Raw genomic sequence first — 6,000 nt, forward strand, 5'->3', positions numbered from 1 at the left:
AGAGTTCTAGATGATAGATTAGGTTGTAAAAGTTTCAGATGTCTTGGGTTTTTTAGAAGCCACATTTTCAATCCTTATTCTTGGGCAGACTCAGAAATGTTCTTTCTCTATTATTTCTGAAAAAATGAATCTTAATTAATTTCCCTAGTTGTGATATTAGAAGAATGTCTTATCTTTGTTGTACTGAAATTCTACTCAAGAATGATTTTTTTTCTTCTTCATTTAGAAAAATATGTAAGTTTGAAAAATTCTGAAGTTTAATAAAATTCATGTTTTTTTTTTAATGGATTAAATTTTTTTATCATAACATTCCTTTAGGCTACTTTTCCATTTGACACACCCCAAAATTGGGTCTCTTTAGGATGGTTTTCAAGGTTCTGGAGATAATCTTGTAGGTGGCTATTTTTACTTCTATAACCTGCCAATAGACTTAATTACTTTTTAGTAAAGGGATTTAGTAAGATGGAACAGTTAAAATAGTTGGCACAAAACACTGTCAAGACCTATGGCACACTCTCCCACAAATACCCACAGCATCTATGGTAAGAGAGGGCTCAAATTGAAAGTATAGTAGTAATAAGACACTCTTGCAGCAAAGTGTAATTCACAAACTCTGGGATTAGAAGTTCTCACACAGCTCCCTTTGGCTATATTCTATTTCTAGATAAATTTCTCTGCAGGCTCCCAGATTATGCTAATTTTTTTTTTGTGGGGGGGAGGAAGTGGTAAAATAGGGAGGATAAATTTGAATTCAGGTTCTCCTGACTCCAGGGCCAATGTTCTATCCACTGAATCTCCCCCAAATTTACTTTGAGTCCATCACCTACACTTTTCTCTGCCGCAAAGAATCTCTACCACACAATCTGAAGCTGCCTCCTCACTTGGGTGAATATTTCTCTGAACCCAGAAAAGACTTCAGTGTATCTCTGCTCCCAGCTAGGAGCTCTCAGCTGTATTACCTCCACTCCACTCCTGCTGACACAGGTAAAGGAGTCTATCTCCACAAAGAATTGTCTAGCAGCCTCAACTTCTGATCTGATACTGCCAATATTTACCCAATTATTTAAGTATGTCCAAGAGGTATTTTTAGGTTCTTTCTTTTTTCCATAACCAATTATACTGTTTTATTCTTGACAAAATTAAGTAGGTTTGTGCCTCATAATAGGATCACAGGACATAGCATGTCTTATTTATTACAAATTAAAACTTCATCATGTGTGATTATATTGTTGTGGGATTATAGAAAAATTCTTTAGAAGCAACCAGTTTTATACTTTATGATTACATTAAACTGAGGTGGAAAGAGAAACTTCTCTCTCTTAAATTATCATTATTCTTCAAGAATTTAAAAAAAACTTATTACTTAAGATGATAACAGGTGAGAGGCAGTATGATCTCATATATAAAGGACTAGATTTTAATATAAAAAGTGTACATTTCAGATTTACTTTCTGACACATGCTGGCTGTGCAAACCTAGGCAATGGGCAAGTCGGTCAACAAACATTTACTAAGCAATGAATGTGTGTCAGGTAATGTGCTATTTTTAAAATCCTTTTTTAAAATTTATTTATTTATTCTTAAAACTCTTGTTAAATTTTGAGTTACAAATTCTCTCCCATTCTCTTACCTAGTCACTAAGAAGGTAAGCAATATAATACTAATTATAAATGTGAAATGATGCAAAAACTATTCATTAGCCATATTTCAAAAAAAAGCAAGAAAAATAAAGTGAGGAAATTATATTTCAATTTGCATTGAAGTCATCAATACTTTCTCTGAAGGTGGATAGCATTTTTTCATTATGAGTCCTTTGTAATTGTTTTGGATCATTGTATCGATCAAAGTAGCTAAGTTTTTCTCAGTTGATCATCATGACAACATTGCTAATACTCTGAATAATGATTTCCTGGTACTTCTCACTTCACTTTGCATACATTCGAATATATGTCTTACCATGTTTTTTTTAAACTATTCCCCTCATCATTTGCCATAACACAATAGTTCTTCATCATAATCATATAACATACTTGTTCAGCCCTTCTCCAATTGATGAGCATTCCCTTCATTTCCAAATTTTTGCCACCACAAAAAGAGATGCGATAAATGTATATATTTTTCTTTTATCTTTGGGATACAGACCTGATAGTGGGATAGCTGGATCAGGGGGTTTTATAGCCCTTTAAGCCCAGTTTTAAATTATTTTCCAAAATTATAGGACCAATACCTATTTCCCCTTATCCCTTCCAGCATTTGTTATATCTGATAGGTATGAGGTATACCTTCTTTTCAATTGCCTTTCTGTGATCAATAGTGATTTTTTTAGAATGTTTTTCCATATGGCAATAAATGGATTTGATTTCTTCTTTTGAAAACTTTATATCCTTTGACTACTTTTCAATTGGGGAATGGCTCTTGTTTTTATAAATTTGACCTAGTTCTATACTCAATATATATTTGAGAAATAAGGCCTTTATCAGAGAACCTTGCTGTAAACTTTTAAAAATATTACTTCATTGTCTGTCAGTACCTCTTAGTTTTCCTGATATCCCTTTTAATTAGGTCCATTTTTGCTTTTCATTTGGGATCATAACTACAGTTGCTCTTTTTTTTTTTTAAGTTCAAATGAAACATATTAGATTCTGCTCTACTCTTGTTTTTATTCTGTGTGTCTTCCTGTTTCCAAAATCATGTTGTTGAATTCTGGTTTCTAATCCATTCTGTTATTCAATTCTTTTATGAGTTCATCCCATTGACATTCCCTGTTATGTTTACTATGTGTTTTCCCTCTTTTCTATTTTCTTGTTTCATTTTTTTTATCCTGTCCCTCTTCAAAAGTATTTGGCAGCTATTACCTACCTTAATCTATTCTTTATTTTATCATCATCACCACCACTACTTACTCTTATCCCCTCCTCTTCCTATTTCCGTTGGATAACTTACATTTCTATACACAACTGTGTGCATACAAATCCTTTTCTCTTTGAACCAATTCTAGTGAGAGTGAAGTTTAAGCACTGCTTGCTCCCACACACACACTTTTTCCTCTCTACTATAAAAGCTCTTCTTTGCATGCCTCTTCTATGTGAGAAAAATTTCCCTCTTCTATCTCTCACTTCTCCCAGTGCATCCCTCTTTTTCACCTCTTTTTTGGGAGGTGGTAGGAGATAATTTCAACATAAGTGATTCATATCCACGCCCCCTATCTATGTAAACTCCTTTAACTGCCCTAATAATGATAAAGTTCTTAAGAGTTACATGTATCATCTTCCCAGATAGGATTGTAAACAGTTTGACTCCATTGACTTTGTTGTGATGACTCTTTGTTTTATGCTTCTCTTGAGTCATCTGTTTGAATTTCATATTTTCTATTTGGTTCTTATCTTTTCATCAATAATGCATCAAAGTGTCTACTACACAAAGTTTTCTATTTCATTTATTATATTCAGTTTTGCTGGGTAAGTTACTCTTGGTTGTAGTCCTAGCTTCTAGCTTTTCGTATTCCTCCTAGAATATCCTATTCCAAGTCTTCTACTCTTTTAATGGAAACCACCAAATTACTGACTGAGATCCCACAATATTCGAATTCTTTCTGGCTACTTGAAGTATTTTCTCTTTGACCAGGAAGCTCTGGAATTTGGCTATACTATTCCCAGGAATTTCCATTTTGAAATCTCTTTCAGAATATGATCAGTGGATTCTTTCAATTTCTATTTAACCCTCTACATCTAAAATATTAGGGCAGTTTTCCTTCATAATTTCTTGAAATATGATGTCTGGGCTCTTTCTTTGATCATGGATTTCAGGTAGACCAATAATTCTTAATCTCTTTGCAAACTATTTTCCAGGCCAGTTATTTTTCTGAAGATATACTTCACATTTTCTTCCATTTTTTTTTTTCATTGTTTTACTTTTTCTTATTGTTTCTTTATGTCTCATGGAAGTACCAGTTTCCACTTACCCAATTCCCATTTTTAGAGAATTATCTATCAAGACCTATGAATAAAAGCCAACCAGATTCGTTCCTTGGGGAGCCTTCTCTAATGACAGGAAGAAGGCTACTTTTTCTCACTATCTTTGCCATATATTTCCCATTGCAACTTTTCAAGGAAGAAAAATGTCCAGTGGCATAAAATATTGACTTAAGTGGTTTGCAAGGGCCAAAGATGAAGTAAAATACAGAATAACTATTCAAGATCCCTAAAAACTTCTGTTCAACAAGATTTAAATAGTAGCCTGACAGAAGTTGTAACAGTAGTTACAAGTAAATTATTTGCATACCAATGGTCTTTTGTGTCACTAAGCTCTGTGTGTGTGTGTGTATCTTGAGAATAAACAATTTGGAAGTAAAATCCTAAGTTTCCTACCCTTATGCAATTTAAGCTTGTTTTCCCTTAAATGAACTGAACCTATTTTTGAGATTTTGAAACTATTTTGGGACTAATTGCTCTGGTTATTGACATCAATGCCTGATAACCTGAAGACAAAATAACTAATAAAATACTACAGGTGTTATGATACTTGGCAGGTGAATCATAATAGCTAACTAATTTGCTTCACTTACTTGATTCAACTTGGATGTCTTCAATGTATATCTGTGGATTATACCTCTGGCTATGATCAAGAAAATAACTTTTTATCATTGTTGAGTAACTTCTAAGTATCTCCTCTCATTCCATAATTAAACAAAATGACCCAGGGTCTGGTGAGAGTCCAGTCCAGTCTAAAATACTCACCTAACTCAGGAAACTCAAAGTGGAACAATCAGGAGATCTCTAAAGCACAAAACCAGAAAAAGAGAATAACTCCAAAACATCTCAAAGGAATGCTTTAGTGAATAACATAGATTGACCACAAAATCAAGCAGTTTCTGAATGAAAAGAAGCAAAAGATTATTAAAAAAAAAAAAAAAGTTAAGATATTATAAATTAACAGCTCTAGAAAAAATTGCAAATGAGATCACTAAAGCCCATATGCCCCCAAAAGGTAGATGTGTCAGTCATATATTAAGTATTAGAAAGACAATGGAAATAGCTGGGACACAATATCGTTACTGAAATATTGGAAAATTAGTGATCAATTCAAAAAGCATTCACTAAATTCGTACTTCATCTTTAATCTGGTGGGTAGATATTCTATGGAAGATTCTTAAAAAACACCTAAAACACAGGTTGAGATAAAGTAAAGGAATTGTAAGTCATCAGAAATACCAACAACTGTCAACATACTACTGTAAATACAAATGTGATGATTGTCACAGGACATTATAAAGAAATAACTTAGTTCAGAGTAAGAAAACAGTGACATGCAAAGTCATAACATTTTATGCAGAAGATTCAATAAGCAGCAGACATGACAAATAGTTAACCAAAATCTTAAAACTCATCTTGGCATATCCAAATTTGCTCCCCAATTCTATCATCCACTAATTATTTACATTTTAGGAGATATGAGTTGCTTATTTACATCACATTTTAAAATGTATGTTTTGTAAGGAAATCAAGTAGAGAAACTGAAAAATGTACCTACATCTGTTCACTGCACATTCAAAATGCCAACTTTTACTGATTACACATATCCCCCTTTCTCCTATGAGTCAGAATGACAAACCTCAGTGAAGATCAGTTTTGCTGGAACTATGCATTTTTAAATAAACAGCTTATTGCATTTTTCCTAATAAAATATTCTCTCTCCCTTCCTCTTCCCCTCTCTCTTCTCCCCTCTTCCCCACCCCCCCCCCACTCACACACACACACACACACACACACACACACACACACACACACAGCAGTCATTTATATTGCAGTTCAAATCTCAGAACAAAGAGGGGAATGTGGAGAAACAAAAAGGAAAGATGCTGCACTCATCAAAAATAAAACTGTGGCACAAATTTAATGCCTCAATTTTGTCTAATATTAAGCCAAGGTTTCCATTCACCGATAAAGGCTTGTGATGAATTTTTGCATTATTCTGACACCAATCAAGTAACACAATTGATCAG

Source organism: Sarcophilus harrisii, chromosome 2, assembly GCF_902635505.1.
Source record: "Sarcophilus harrisii chromosome 2, mSarHar1.11, whole genome shotgun sequence".
Lineage (NCBI taxonomy): Eukaryota > Metazoa > Chordata > Mammalia > Dasyuromorphia > Dasyuridae > Sarcophilus > Sarcophilus harrisii.